Genomic DNA, 16,839 nt, shown 5'->3' on the forward strand with positions numbered 1-16,839 from the left:
TGGTCCTGGTCCACCCCACAGCCCCCTGTATGGTCCTGGTCCACCCCACAGTCCCCTGTATGGTCCTGGTCCACCCCACAGTCCCCTGTATGGTCCTGTTCCACCCCACAGCCCCCTGTATGGTCCTGTTCCACCCCACAGCCCCCTGTATGGTCCTGTTCCACCCCACAGCCCCCTGTATGGTCCTGGTCCACCCCACAGCCCCCTGTATGGTCCTGTTCCACCCCACAGCCCCCTGTATGGTCCTGGTCCACCCCACAGCCCCCTGTATGGTCCTGGTCCACCCCACAGCCCCCTGTATGGTCCTGGTCCACCCCACAGCCCCCTGTATGGTCCTGTTCCACCCCACAGTCTCCTGTATGGTCCTGGTCCACCCCACAGCCCCCTGTATGGTCCTGGTCCACCCCACAGCCCCCTGTATGGTCCTGGTCCACCCCACAGCCCCCTGTATGGTCCTGTTCCACCCCACAGCCCCCTGTATGGTCCTGGTCCACCCCACAGCCCCCTGTATGGTCCTGTTCCACCCCACAGCCCCCTGTATGGTCCTGTTCCACCCCACAGCCCCCTGTATGGTCCTGGTCCACCCCACAGCCCCCTGTATGGTCCTGTTCCACCCCACAGCCCCCTGTATGGTCCTGGTCCACCCCACAGCCCCCTGTATGGTCCTGTTCCACCCCACAGCCCCCTGTATGGTCCTGTTCCACCCCACAGCCCCCTGTATGGTCCTGTTCCACCCCACAGCCCCCAGTATGGTCCTGATCCACCCCACAGCCCCCTGTATGGTCCTGGTCCACCCCACAGCCCCCAGTATGGTCCTGGTCCACCCCACAGCTCCCTGTATGGTCATGTTCCACCCCACAGCCCCCTGTATGGTCCTGTTCCACCCCACAGCCCCCTGTATGGTCCTGGTCCACCCCACAGCCCCCAATATGGTCCTGTTCCACCCCACATAAAGCTTATCTTTTTATATTCCTGTATCTCCTTTCCTCAATTGACATACAGTGACCAATCAATCACCAATCACAGATGAATTACAAAAAATCTTCTTCCCTAAGTGGCAGAGAACAGAATTAATAGTGAGGACAATTTGTCTTGTGATTCACTACTGTGTCATGCTGAAATCTACACACAGTACATTACATGTACAGATGTAGGATCTTAATTTGACCTGTATTGTCGCAGCAAAATAATCCTACAACAACAAGGTTTTTAAGGTTTAGTCCCTAATGTTGCTTGATCAGAGGTTGGGCTTAGCTGGCCAAAAGTAGGCTACATGAAAAGTGCAATACTGATAATATAACCGTGTGTTAGTGCGGGTTTTCAGTGAATTTATATAAATCACGAAGCTCATCTGCATTTCCTGCGATGCAGGAAAATTCTCAGCAACAAAAGAATGTTCAAATTAAGATCCTACATCTGTTTAGGAAGATGCAATACTCTATTGTTATAGAATATTACCAATTGGTGTTGTGAATAAAATGAATACAGAGAATTGGACATTCTTAGTGTAAATAAGAATACAGGCAGCAAAAGCTGCAGGGGATGGTCAATCACTAAGAAAGGCACAGGGCATTGTTACTATACTGCTCACCAGGCAGTTTCCTTCAGAGCTGCTCACCGAAACCTAATAGGCTTCTTGCTTTCTTCAGTACAGCATACAGATCTCTGCTGGGAATAGTTCTGAGACACAGGGCTTGGTCTGCTGATGTCAGCACCATGCACAGTAAACAGGTAAACACAAAATCTAACCGCTAGCTCTTATGTACCATTACCGTTGTGTTTCTCTCTCTCTCAATGATGAACCCATAGAATAACAAACGAAAACTGTTCATTTAGTAATTTAACAGGATCTCTGTGTCGGTCACCCATGATATTATACTGTGATGTAGCCCACTGAAGGAAAAACAATAACGAAAAAGTTGCAATTTATATATTTTCTCAAAGTTGATACAACACCTGATCAATAACTTATGAACATAGCGTAACCATGTTCAGTTTGTATCGCTTAGAAAAAGAATAGAGTGGAGACCCGACCAAGGTGGCTGAAATGGGCGATGGGCGAAAGGCTTTGAGGATTCCATTTTGCAAATGCTTTTTGAACTTGTTCACGGGTGTAGGATACAGTTAGTAACTCACTTGGCAAACCGTTATTACGGGAGGCCTACAATGGAGACGTGTGTAGTGATTTGTAACGTTGACTGAGTGATCGTAACATCAGCGACACATTCAGGCGTTCTTAACCATGCGTATCTATGCAAATGTCGTGGCAGAGTTGAAGGATTTCAACCTGACCATGATCGATAACGTTTATTCACTAATCGTGACAATAACTGAATGTAAATTGTAACGCGGTTGTTTTTACTCACCGACAACATCGTCCATTCAGCTGGACACAGTGTAAATCATCCGTAAGGCGAAGGAGGAAAATGTAGGCACATCTGCAGCTCTGGAGAATCTGTGCGCTTCTCTCACTCGCTCTCTCCACGCGTCTCTCTCTCTCTCTCTCTCTCTGCCTGTCTCCCTCTCTCACTCGCTCTCTCCACGCGTCTCTCTCTCCCTCTGCCTGTCTTCCTCACTCACTCGCTCTCTCCGCGCATCTCTCTCTACGCGTCTCTCTCTCTCTGCCTGTCTCCCTCTCTCACTCGCTCTCTCCGCGCGTCTCTCTCTACGCGTCTCTCTCTCTCTCTGCCTGTCTCCCTCTCTCACTCGCTCTCTCCGCGCGTCTCTCTCCGCGCGTCTCTCTCTCTCTCTCTCCCTCACTCGCTCTCTCCACGCGTCTCTCTCTCTCTCTTTCTCTCCCTCTCTCACTCGACTCAAGCCTTATGGTATGAAGCAGAACCAATGATCAACTAAGGGATTGTCAATTCTCAAATGTGAGGACTTCTCTCACAAACAATAAATAACAAAATAACAGTCACGTATTTAGATATAATAACAGTCACGTATTTAGATATAATAACAGTCACGTATTTAGATGTAATAACAGTCACGCATATAGATATAATAACAGTCATGTTTTTAGTAGTAGATTAAATAGAATAGAGTCAAATAAAATAGAGCAACATATCAACAAATCTTATTGTAGCCTAATGTGCAGTCCCCCATAAAACACACACACACACACACACACACACACACACACACACACACACAGGTTGTCTTGACAATAACGACATCATGTGGACATCAAAGATACTACAGTATGGTCACAGGTCAATGTAACTTTTTTGAGGGTTTTATTTGAAGTGAAATGAGTTGAAACTTTAGAAACAGGAAGTTCTGCACATCCCAGATGGTTCTGCATTTTTACAATGTAGTAACACACGAGGCTGATGATTAGCTTTCAATCAATTCATCAATTAATCAATTCATCATATTGTATTTGTAAAGCCCTGTTTCATCAACAGTTTCATCAAAAAATATTTCACTTTATTTGGATTTGCCCTGGAGCGGGCCAACGGCGTATGGAGTGAGGGAGACGTGGCGTTGGACCCTTACTCAGAGTTCACCCGCCGCTTTCGGGCAGTGTTCGACCACCCGCCTGAGGGTTGAGCGGCGGATGAACGTCTGTTCGACCTGAGGCAGGTGACGAGGAGCGCGCAGGATTTCGACCTTGGACTTCCGGACCCTGGCCGCCAGCGCGGGATGGAACGACAGGGCTCTGATCGATCACTACAGGTGCAGTCTGCACGAGGACGTCCGTCAGGAGTTGGCCTGCCGAGACACCACCCTCACAATGGACCAGCTGGTGGACATGTCTATCCTGCTGGACAACCTGCTGACTGCCCGCGGACGTCCGGATCGGGACCTGTCAGTTCCATCCCCCAGCACCTCCGCTCCGACGCCCATGGAGCTAGGAGGTGCTGCACTTAGGGCGACCGGAGGAGGGGCCGTTCCCTGTACCATCTGTGGCCGCAGAGGGCACACTGCTGGTCGGTGCTGGGGAGGTTCCTCAGGGAGTCGTCGTGACTATCGTGTCACCCCTGGTGAGTCGGCACCAGGCTCACCCAGAGCTCCCTGTTGCTCACATGTATGTGTTTATTTGATTTGATGAGTTTTCCCAGCATTCCCAGCATAAGGCGCTAGTAGATTCAGGCGCAGCTGGGAATTTTATTGACCGTTCATTTGCTCATAGTTTAGGGATCCCCCTTGTTCCTGTGGATATGCCCTTCCCTGTGCACACCCTAGATAGTCGACCATTAGGGTCAAGGCTGATTAGGGAGGCCACCGCTCCAACTGACATGGTTACGCAGGAGGGTCACAAGGAGAGAATCAGTCTCCTGCGTTTCCCGTGGTACTGGGCCTATCCTGGTTGGCCTGTCATAACCCCACTATTTCATGGAAACAGAGGGCTCTCAAGGGGTGGTCACGAGAGTACTCAGGGAGGTGTGTGGGGGTTTCCATCAGTGCGACTACGGTGGAAAGTCCAGACCAGGTCTCCACCATGCGCCAGGCTCTCGCCTTCTGTAAGAAGAGGGCGACTAAATTACCACCCCATCGACGGGGGGATTGTGCAATAAATCTCCTGGTAGATGCAGCACTTCCCAGGAGTCACGTGTATCCTCTGTCACAGGACCGTACCACCTATGGAAACATATGTATCCGAATCCCTGGGGCAGGGATACATTCGGGCCTCCACTTCACCTGCCTCCTCGAGTTTCTTTTTTGTGAAGAAGAAGGATGGGGGTCTGCGCCCATGTATTGACTATCGAGGGATCAATCAGATCACAGTGAGGTATAGCTTCCCGCTGCCTCTCATCGCCAGTGCGATCGAGTCAATGCACGGGGCGCGCATCTTCACAAAATTGGATCTCAAGGGGCGCTTACAACCTGGTGCGTATCCGGGAGGGGGACGAGTGGAAGACGGCATTTAGTACCACCTCAGGGCACTATGAGTACCTCGTCATGCCGTATGGGTTGATGAATACTCCATCAGTCTTCCAGGCCTTTGTTGACAAGATTTTCCGGGACCTGCACGGGCAGGGTGTAGTGTTCTATCGATGACATTCTGAGCAGGGTGCTTGGTCGACTGTTGGAACATGACGTGTACGTCAAGGCTGAGAAATGTCTGTTCTTCCAACAGTCCGTCTCCTTCCTAGGGTACCGCATTTCCACTTCAGGGGTGGAGATGGAGAGTGACCGCATTTCAGCCGTGTGTAATTGGCCGATTCCCAGGACGGTAAAGGAAGTGCAGCGGTTTCTAGGGTTTGCCAACTACTACCGGAGGTTTTTCCGGGGCTTTGGTCAGGTAGCAGCTCCCATTACCTCACTGTTGAAGGGGGGACCGGTGCGGCTGCAGTGGTCGGCTGAGGCGGACAGGGCTTTTGGTCCCCTGAATGCTCTGTTTACCTCGGCTCCTGTGTTGGCTCATCCGGATCCCTCTTTGGCGTTCATAGTGGAGGTGGACGTGTCCGAGGCTGGGATAGGAGCTGTGCTCTCCCAGCGCTTGGGCACACCACCAAAGTTCTGCCCCTGTGCTTTCTTTTCGAAGAAGCTCAGCCCGGCGGAGCGAAACTGTGACGTGGGGGACCGGGAGCTGTTGGCTGGAGGCTCTGAAGGCTCTGAAGGCTCTGAAGGTGTGGAGACATTGGCTTGAGGGGGATAAACACCCTTTTCTCATCTGGACTGACCACCGCAATCTTGAGTATATCCGGGTGGCGTTTTGTTTTCACTCTATCCTACAGACCAGGTTCCCAGAACGCTAAGGCAGACGCACTGTCCCGGATGTATGACACCGAGGAGCGGTCCATGGATCATACTCCCATACTTCCAGCCTCTTGACTGATGGCACCGGTGGTGTGGGAGCTGGACGCGGACATCGAGCGGGCATTACGCACAGAGCCCACTCCCCCCCCAGTGTCCAGCTGGGCGCCTGTACGTTCCGTCTGCTGTTCACGTCCAGGGTCTGGAAACCGTTCCTGGAACGTCTGGGGGTCTCGGTCAGCCTCACCTCAGGCTTTCCCCCCCGAAAGTAACGGGCAGGTGGAGAGAGTAAACCAGGATGTGGGTAGGTTTCTGCGGTCATATTGCCAGGACCGGCCGGGGGAGTAGGCGGCGTTCATCCCCTGGGCAGAGATGGCCCAAAACTCACTCCGCCACTCCTCCACTAACCTCTCCCCTTTCCAGTGCGTACTGGGGTATCAGCCGGTTCTGGCACCGTGGCATCAGAGCCAGATCGAAGCTCCTGCGGTGGACGAATGGTTTAAGCGCTCGGAGGAGACCTGGGATGCCGCCCATGTGCACCTACAACGGGCCGTGAGGCAGCAAAAGGCGAGCGCCTACTGCCACCGCAGCGAGGCCCCGGTGTTCACACCAGGGGACCGTGTCTGGCTCTCGACCCGAAACCTTCCCCTCTGCCTGCCCTGCCGGAAGCTGGGTCCGCGGTCCTGAGGAGACTGAACGAGGTATGCTACAGGTTACAACTTCCCCCAGATTATCGTATTAATCCCTCGTTCCATGTGTCTTTCCTCAGGCCGGTGATGGCTGGTCCACTCCAGGAGTCTGAGGTGCGGGAGGTTCCTCCGCCCCCTCTGGACATCGAGGGGGCCCCGGCGTATGCTGTTCGAGCCATCCTGGACTCGTGGCGTCGGGCGAGGGGCCTTCAGTACCTCGTGGAGTGGGAGGGGTACGGTCCGGAGGAGAGATGCTGGGTGCCGGTGGAGGACGTTTTGGACCCTTCGTTGCTGCGGGAGTTCCACCGTCTCCATCCGGATCGCCCTGCGTCTCGTCCTCCGGGTCATCCCCGAGGTCGGTGTCGGCGCGCTGCTGGAGCTGCGCGTCAAGGGGGGGTTCTGTCACGACTTCTGCCGAAGTCGGTCCCTCTCCTTGATCCGGCGGCGTTCGGCGGTTAGCGTCACCGGCCTTCTAGCCACCGCCAATCCACTTTTCATTTTCCATTTGTTTTGTCTTAATCTTACACACCTGGTTTCACTCACCCAATTACCTGTTTATTATTTAACCCTCTGTTCCCCATGTTTGTTTGTGAGTGATTGTTTATTGTATTTTCGGTCCGTATTTTGTGTGCTCGTGATGTTACATTTGTCATTTTGAGTAAAAGTACGTTGATTACTCATATTTGCTGTCCTGCGCCTGACTCTCTACACCAGCTACACACACAGGATTGGCAAACCGGATGAAGTTAAACAAGCATATTTACATAATGAACAGGAATTTGGAAGGTTAAAACTATTTAATATTAAGGCATTAATAGAAAAATAAAAAGTATGTGAACCCTTTGGAATTACCTGGATTTCTGCATAAATTGGTCATCAAATGTGATCTGATCTTCATCTAGGCAGGCTCAGGGTCAGACAGAGAGGTCAGGCGGGTGAGTACAGGGTCAGGACAGGCAAAGGTCAAAACCAGGAGGACGAGGAAAGAGAGAAGCTGCGAAACGATAGGAGCTGACAGGAAAAACGCTGGTAAGCTTTGAACGAACAAAACGAACTGGCAACAAACAGACAGAGAACACAGGTATAAATATACAGTGGATAATTGGGAAGATGGGCGACACCTGGAGGGGGGTGGAGACAAGCACAAGGACAGGTGAAACAGATCAGGGTGTTACACAATCATCGCATACAGAATTTCTTTCCTAATTTTTGTTGAAAGACCAAAGAAATCTACACCTTAACAGCTATTCATAATTATTTTTAGTTTGAATCTGTAGATCTGTAGATGTATCCCGTAATGATGTGACTCAATCACACGCTGCTTATTCGCTGTTTATCAACATGTGGTTTTGGTCACAAGTCACCCAACATTTACTGTAAGCTTATGGATCATAGCCAACTTTTTTTCATACTACCGGTAACTGCCGGGTGAAAGGTATTGGGAAACCACACCATGTTGAGTTCAAGCACAGTGTGAAATAACTACATTCGGGAAAGTATTCAGATCCCTTCACTTTTTCCAAATGTTGTTACGTTACAGTTACAATAAATGTTTTCCCAAAATGACAAAGCAAAAACAGGTTTTAAATATGTTTGCAAATGTATAATTGTTTTTATTTTAAATACCTTATTTACGTACGTTTTCAGACCCTTTGGTATGAGACTCGAAATTGAGCTCAGGTGCATCCTGTTTCCATTGATCATCCTTAAGATGTTTCTACAACTTCATTGGAGTCCACCTGTGGTAAAATCAATTGATTGGACATGATTCGCAAAGGTCCCATGGTTGACAGTGCATGTCAGAGAATGAATTGTCCGTAGAGCTCCGAGACAGGATTGTGTCCAGGCACAGATCTGGGGGGAAGGGTACCAAAACATTTCTGCAGCATTGAAGGTCCCAATGAACGCAGTGGCCTCCATCATTCTTAAAATGGAAGAAGTTTGGAACCACCAAGATTCTTCCTACAGCTGGCTGCACGGCCAAACTGATCAATCGAGGGAGAGGGCTCTTGGTCAGGGAGGTGACAAACAACCCAATGGTCACTCTGACAGAGCTCCAGAGTTCCTCTGTGGAGATGGGAGAATATTCCAGAAGGACAACCATCTCTGCAGCACTCCACCAATCAGGCCTTTATGGTAGTGTGGCCAGACGGAAGCCACTCCTCAGTAAAAGGCACATGACAGCCCACTTGAAGTTTGCCAAAAGGCACCTAAAGACTCTCAGACCATGAGAAACAAGATTCTCTGGTCTGATGAGACCAAGATTGAACTCTTTGGCCTGAATGCCAAGCAACACGTCTGGAGGAAAACTGGCACCCTCCCTACGGTGAAGCATGGTGGTGGCAGCATCGTGCAGTGGGGATGTTTTTCAGCGGCAGGGACTGGGAGACTAGTCAGGATTGATGGAAAGATGAACAGAGCAAAGTACAGAGAGCTCCTTGATGAAAACCTGCTCCAGAGCGCTCAGGACCTCAGACTGGGGCGGAGGTTCACCTTCCAACAGGACAACAACCCTAAGCACACAGCCGAGACAAGTGGCCCAGCCAGAGCCCGGACTTGAACCCGATCGAACATCTCTGAAGAGACCTGAAAATAGCTGTGCAGCAACGCTCCCCATCCAACCTGACAGAGCTTGAGAGGATCTGCAGACAAGAATTGGAGAAACTCCCCAAATACAGGTGTGCCAAGCTTGTAGCGTCATACCCAAGAAGACTTGAGTCTGTTTTCGCTGCCAAAGGTGCTTCAACAAAGTGTTGAGTTAAAGGTCTGAATACTTATGTAAATGTGATATTTCAGTATAAAAAAAATAAAATAAAAAATTGCTAAAATGTTTAAAAAAAAACTGTTTTTGCTTTGTCATTATGGGGTTGTGTGTAGATTGATGAGGGGGGGGGGGGAACAATTTAACCCACTTTAGAATAAGGCTGTAACGTAACAAAATTTGGAAAAACTTTTAAATCAACATGCATTGCTATCAAAAAATAATAATATAAAAAACAATTACGAGAGAAGTCAGACGAAGTGATAATTGACACAAACGTGGTGGCGTAGCAGGAAGATCTGAACGCCATGAACCAAGAGGTTGTGTTCTAATCCCAGGTGAGGGCATGTTGAAAAATAATGACTGTATAAACGATGTACAGTATGTCAAATCATGTATGTCAACATGTGTCAAATATGTAAGTTCAAAACATTGTATGTTAAAAGCACTGTTTGTGTGTGTGTAACCAGCCATTTTTTTGGTTAAGGATTTCTGGTTGAATGAACATATGAGACTTGAGTAAACACATAATTTGAAGTATACAGCATTTTTGCCTTTGTTTTCTCCAGTTGGAGCTAAGTTTGGGCCTACTAAAAATGTTAAGTTCAGGTAACACTTTGACCGAAAAGTCGAGTAAACTTAAAAAGGCTGTGGAATCAGTTACTTAATAACAATTAGTTGAAATAACTCGATTTTTTGTTGTTGTTGTTGACTCAATAAGATAATGTCTTCAAAATGTATTTAATTGATGGTTAATAAAGTAATTTAAACCCTTTATAAGTTTTACTTATAATAATTAATCCGTGCTCACCTAGCCTTGCTTCTCAATTGGTTTCTGCCATCTTGCCAACTTCTTATCACTCACTGTCAAGTCCTGTTTAGCATGAAAATTCCATAAGGAGTTGGTTGACAAGAGAGCAGAAACAGACCAGCAACCAGGCTCAAACACTCACCCACTGCAGTAGCAGTTCTAGCAGTGGGTCCCTCAACCTTATTCTGAACTTAACCTAATTCACCTAACCTTCTACGTAAATGATCTTAACCTTTTGTCTTTAGTTCACCTAACCACCAAACGTAAATTCTCCCTGTAATTTGTCCTTTGTTGCCATGACGCATCAGTTAACCTGGTCAGAGAAAGACGTGTATAATACTACAAGATGTAGGATCATTTACATTCAGTCCAATTCGTATGATATTGTACGACCGCTGTTCCATCCGTGTAACGTAACATATCACACTAAATGGAGTGTCACAGATTTATAGGAATTTTCCCTGACACTACGTTGTTCAGACATGTACAGTATTTGACGTACTGGTCTGGCACTTCTCCAGGTTGATGCGTTTGGCGGGGGATGACATTAGGCTGCCCTCACCACCGCCGGCAGCGTCTTGGAACACCCAGCCGGCCATTTATAGCAGGATCTGTGGAGGGGAAAATACACACCGGCAGGTGCACACACACACACACACACACACAGATACACACACAGATACACACACACACACACACACACACTAACACTAACTAAAACACACACACACACACACACACACACACACACACACACACACACACACACACACACACACACACACACACACACACACACACACACACACACACACACATCACAAAGGAAATAAATGTACACTGCTCAAAAAAATAAAGGGAACACTTAAACAACACAATGTAACTCCAAGTCAATCACACTTCTTTGAAATCAAACTGTCCACTTAGGAAGCAACACTGATTGACAATAAATTTCACATGCTGTTGTGCAAATGGAATAGACAACAGGTGGAAATTATAGGCAATTAGCAAGACACCCCCAATAAAGGAGTGGTTCTGCAGGTGGGGACCACAGACCACTTCTCAGTTCCTATGCTTCCTGGCTGATGTTTTGGTCACTTTTGAATGCTGGCGGTGCTTTCACTCTAGTGGTAGCATGAGACGGAGTCTACAACCCACACAATTGGCTCAGGTAGTGCAGCTCATCCAGGATGGCACATCAATGCGAGCTGTGGCAAGAAGGTTTGCTGTGTCTGTCAGCGTAGTGTCCAGAGCATGGAGGCGCTACCAGGAGACAGGCCAGTACATCAGGAGACGTGGAGGAGGTCGTAGGAGGGCAACAACCCAGCAGCAGGACCGCTACCTCCGCCTTTGTGCAAGGAGGAGCACTGCCAGAGCCCTGCAAAATGACCTCCAGCAGGCCATAAATGTGCATGTGTCTGCTCAAATGGTCAGAAACAGACTCCATGAGGATGGTATGAGGGCCCGACGTCCACAGGTGGGGGTTGTGCTTACAGCCCAACACCGTGCAGGACGTTTGGCATTTGCCAGAGAACACCAAGATTGGCAAATTCGCCACTGGCGCCCTGTGCTCTTCACAGATGAAAGCAGGTTCACACTGAGCACGTGACAGACGTGACAGAGTCTGGAGACGCCGTGGAGAACGTTCTGCTGCCTGCAACATCCTCCAGCATAACCGGTTTGGCGGTGGGTCAGTCATGGTGTGGGGTGGCATTTCTTTGGGGGGGCCGCACAGCCCTCCATGTGCTCGCCAGAGGTAGCCTGACTGCCATTAGGTACCGAGATGAGATCCTCAGACCCCTTGTGAGACCATATGCTGGTGCGGTTGGCCCTGGGTTCCTCCTAATGAAAGACAATGCTAGACCTCATGTGGCTGGAGTGTGTCAGCAGTTCCTGCAAGAGGAAGGCATTGATGCTATGGACTGGCCCGCCCGTTCCCCAGACCTGAATCCAATTGAGCACATCTGGGACATCATGTCTCGCTCCATCCACCAACGTCACGTTGCACCACAGACTGTCCAGGAGTTGGCGGATGCTTTAGTCCAGGTCTGGGAGGAGATCCCTTAGGAGACCATCTGCCACCTCATCAGGAGCATGCCCAGGCGTTGTAGGGAGGTCATACAGGCACGTGGAGGCCACACACTACTGAGCCTCATTTTGACTTGTTTTAAGGACATTACATCAAAGTTGGATCAGCCTGTAGTGTGGTTTTCCACTTTAATTTTGAGTGTGACTCCAAATCCAGACCTCCATGGGTTGATAAATTGGATTTCCATTGATTATTTTTGTGTGATTTTGATGTCAGCACATTCAACTATGAAAAGAAAAAAGTATTTAATAAGATTATTTCTTTCATTCAGATCTAGGATGTGTTGTTTAAGTGTTCCCTTTATTTTTTTGAGCAGTATATATATATATATATATATATATAGAGAGAGAGAGAGGTCTATTGACAGCCGACCAGTAATTTAATAATATCCAAAAAGATTCGCTCTTCTTGAACTGCACTGTCGGTTAAGGGCTTGTAAGTAAGCATTTCACGGAAAAGTTCTAAACTTGTTGTATTCGGCTCATGTGACAAATAAAGTTTGATTTGATTTTAATCCTCGCTCTCCTCACCTTCGGCTAATGAACCAAAGTACTGGCTAGACGTAGTTTACCTTGTTGATGGCCCGAGTCTCCAGATACAAAGCCGGAACAGATCATTGAAGGTGAGATAATCCCGTGCGATGTAAGTACCTCTGGGACAAACAGCTCAGCTGTTGGTTGTGCAAGCATCGTTTAGGCTCCAGGTTGCCTTGCAGCAGTATACTGCGTGAATGTAGTGACCTTTGATAGTAGTGACCCATTTCCAGAGATTTCGTTTGACAATGGTGCCGTCCTGTGTACTACCCAGCTGATGGGCGTTGTTGTGCTGATGAGCCTGTATTTTATTTTCTGTCACAACAACTAATCTTTCTGCACAGCTGGGTCATTCCACCAAACTGGTACGATTTGGACTTTTAGATTTCTTTTTGACTTTTTACACAATTTATTTTCTTCTTCTGAATACCCCATGACATGAAGGACATGTTTAACCTCCAAGAAAACATATGTTCCTATCTCATGCATCAAAGCCCTATTATTGTCGGCCATTTTCTTCTGATATGGACACCGTTTGTCTTCAACCGTATTATGGACAATATGGAAGTTGTCTGAATATGATTATAAAAAAAATAATTTTAATAAAATCAACAATTTCCCTATGAATCATTTGTTCCTCAAACTAATTCAATAATTGCACATATAACATTTATATAAAATATCACACTTTTGCTAAATTAAAGCCTGAAATGGACACTTGTGTGTCATCGGCCTCATCATTTTTGATAAAAAGTATGGTTTCACTTCAGAATTTGAAATAAAATCTATATTCTCATGATTGCTCTAAATATTTCAGACTGAGCTCAACAAACATTAAATTCATATTTCATAAACCTTCCAAAATTGTATCACAAAAATGGTCATGTAACAGGGTTGAAGATGGTAACAGGGTTGAAGATGGTAACAGGGTTGAAGAGACAAATTGTAAGGACCGACGCTGGAGACGAGAAGCAAGTACAGGGAGTGAACATTTAATAGAAAACGGATATCAAACAAAACAAGAACAGCGTCTGGACGGGGGGGAATAAAACTACATTACAACAATAATGCTGACACGGGGAACAAAACTGAGGAACAGACAGATATAGAGGGGGCAATCAACAACGTCAAGGAGTCCATGTGAGTCCAATGAGCGCTGATGCGTAATGATGGTGACAGGTGTGCGTAATGATGGTGACAGGTGTGCGTAATGATGGTGACAGGTGTGCGTAATGAAGGGCAGCCTGGTGCCCTCGAGCGCCAGAGAGGGGGAGCGGGGGCAGGCGTGACACAAATACGGCTTCCATATAAATTGGTTAAGTTTATTCTCAAATTCACTCCAAGATTTTCTATAAACATTGTATTTCAGAGATATAACCATGTGATGAGGACAATTTATATCAATTTGAATTAAATTGTATTAACCCAACTGCAGTATCTAAACTAAACAAACCACAGCAGACATTAAAAACATAGAACAGGTCATCAGAACAGATCATCAGAACATGTCAGCAGGTCAACAGGTCATCAGAACAGGTCAATAGGTCAATAGGTCATCTTACTGAACAGGTCATCAGAACAGGTCAATAGGTCAACAGGTCATCAGAACATGTCAGCAGGTCAACAGGTCATCAGAACAGGTCAATAGGTCAATAGGTCATCTTACTGAACAGGTCATCAGAACAGGTCAATAGGTCAACAGGTCATCAGAACATGTCAGCAGGTCAACAGGTCATCAGAACAGGTCAATAGGTCATCTTACTGAACAGATCATCAGAACAGGTCAATAGGTCAATAGGTCATCTTACTGAACAGGTCATCAGAACATGTCAACAGGTCATCTTACTGAACAGATCATCAGAACAGATCATCAGAACATGTCAACAGGTCAACAGAACAGGTCAATAGGTCAATAGGTCATCTTACTGAACAGATCATCAGAACATGTCAACAGGTCAGAACATGTCAACAGGTCAACAGGTCATCAGAACAGGTCAACAGGCCAACAGGTCAGACCCGTTCATCTTACTGAACCGATCATCATAATCATAAACCTCGGTATGTAGACTCCCAGTTACTACAGAACTGTCAGCGAGACTTTCCTCTACACTCCTCAAAAGCTGCTGGACGACCTGAAGAGACCTGAGCCTGTCTGACGAAACATCACTGGCTGTGTTCCCACTGGAAACACTTCCTATTGGCAGGCTGAGGCTTCGGGGGTATGTTACAATCATGACCACAGAACACAATGAATAACTTGATTATGAATAAGTCTGTGGGGCAGGAAGGACATAATCAAACAGGTACCAGTGTATGTCATCACGAGCAGAAGAATCTGTTTGATCCAACATGACATAAACACTTTACCTGAACATGTGTTTTCATCTGTGTTAGGACAAAACATGTTCTTCCATGACATAGACTGACCAGGTGAAACTATAATCTCTTATTGATGTCACTTGTTGAACCCACATCAACCACAGACCGTTTAAAGACTCGTTTTTAAGCCTTGAGACAATTGAGACATGGACTGTGTATTGTGTGCCGTTCAGAGGGTGAATAGGCAAGACAAAATATTTAAGTGCATTTGAACAGGGTATGTTAGTAGGTACCAGGTGCACCGGTTTCGAGTGTGTCAAGAACTGCAACACTGCTGGGTTTTTCACGCTCAACAGTTTCCCGTGTGTATCAAGAATGGTCCACCACCCCAAAGGACGTCCAGCCAACTTGACACAACTGTGGTAAGCATTGGAGTCAAGCTTTCCACACCTTGCAGAGGCAGTGGTGTAGGCACACATACTGAGTGTACATAACATGTTGAACACCTCTCTACATTACCTTAGTTGCACACCCTTTAGCACTCATAACAGACTCAATTTGTAACAAATTGATATTCCAAATGTTTTGTACACTCAGTGTTGGTATTCCGAGTGTCTGATCCTATAGTACTCCACTGCCCAATCATCTCCTCACATTTACATAATTTAGCAGACGCTCTTATCCAGAGTAAGTTACAGGAACAATTAGGGTTAAGTGCCTTGCTCAATGGCACATCTGCAATTTTTCACCTAATCAGCTTGGGGATTTGAACCAGCGACATTTCGGTTACTGGCCCAATGCTCTTAACCTGCCGCCTCACTAGCTGACTGAATCACAGCAGTTTGGCACCTTGTTGCTGAAACTGAAATGCTGTGTGTTGAAGCACTTACAGTTGAGGTGCTTCTGTGTTGAGCACATGCAACTGACATCACGATAATGAACTCGCTACGTTGGTCGCGGTGCACATGACCAGAATGACACATAGATCTTCACAGTCTATGCCATATATCATATTTAGACTGTGAACATCTAAGCAGAAATGTTGATTGACTCTCTCCAGTGGCACATGGCCTACAGACTATTGCATATATTCTTAAAAGTCGACTTTGTACAACAACAAAAAAATGGTCCAACTCTGCCTCTTTCTCAATTTTCAAACTGAAATGGGGTGTGCCTTGGGTGGTTCGTCGATGTGTCATTCTGGTCATGCGTGCTCCCGATCTCTGGCACCCAGGCTGCCATTCATTACGCACACCTGTCACCATCATTACACGCATTAGCGATCACTGGACTCACCTGGAGTCCTTCACTTTGTTGATTGCCCCGTCTATAACTGTCTGCTCCCACATTTGTTCCTCGTGTCAGCATTAATGTCATTATGTGTTCATGTCCAGACACTGTCCTGTCCTGTTCCATGTCCGTTGCTCCTTAAATGTTCACTTCCTGTACCTGCTTCTCGTCTACCAGCGTCGATCCTTACAGAATGCTGACACCGGGGCCTCCCGAGTGGCGCAGTGGTCTAAAACACTGCATCGCAGTGCAAGCTGTGCCACTAGAGATCCTGGTACGAGTCCAGTTTCTGTCGCAGCCGGCCGCGACCGGGACACCCATGGGGCGGCGCACAATTGGCCCAGTATCGTCCGGGTTAGGGGAGGGTTTGGCAGGCAGGAATGTAGCGATGAGACAAGACTGTAACTACCAATTGGGGAGAAAAAGGGCGTTAAAAAAAAAGAATGCTGACACCACTAAAATAAGCATCAGGGAGTTTTTTGTTTTGGTAGGTAAGGTTAGGTCCGGGTGCCGTCGCCGAGGGAACTGGATTGTCAGGCTCCCACGCCTCAGCCGGTTCATCGGGCTTCTACGCCCCAACCGGCTTGTCCAGCGCCCATTCCTCGGCCGGCCTATCAGGCTCACCCAGGTGGCGCCCCTAGGGG

The 16,839-nt window shown here is 47.5% G+C and overlaps 1 protein-coding gene across 13 annotated transcripts in view; it reads right to left on the reverse strand.

Moving 5' to 3' along the window:
* atp8b4 (ATPase phospholipid transporting 8B4) overlaps positions 1 to 2,585 on the reverse strand; it is a 57,163-nt gene extending 54,578 nt beyond the window's left edge. For 9 of the 13 annotated variants that reach the window (XR_006757116.1, XR_006757124.1, XR_006757117.1 and 6 more), the window contains exon 1: positions 2,367 to 2,580. The gene's annotated coding sequence lies outside the window, so the exon portion shown is untranslated. Of the gene's footprint in view, positions 1 to 1,591; positions 1,703 to 2,366 lie in introns of all 13 variants that reach the window. The other 4 variants (XM_045688636.1, XM_045688638.1, XM_045688633.1 and 1 more) reach the window with 4 other exon arrangements.
* Positions 2,586 to 16,839: the final 14,254 nt, after the last annotated feature.

The sequence above is a fragment of the Salmo salar genome, chromosome ssa10 (genome assembly GCF_905237065.1).
Source record: "Salmo salar chromosome ssa10, Ssal_v3.1, whole genome shotgun sequence".
NCBI lineage: Eukaryota > Metazoa > Chordata > Actinopteri > Salmoniformes > Salmonidae > Salmo > Salmo salar.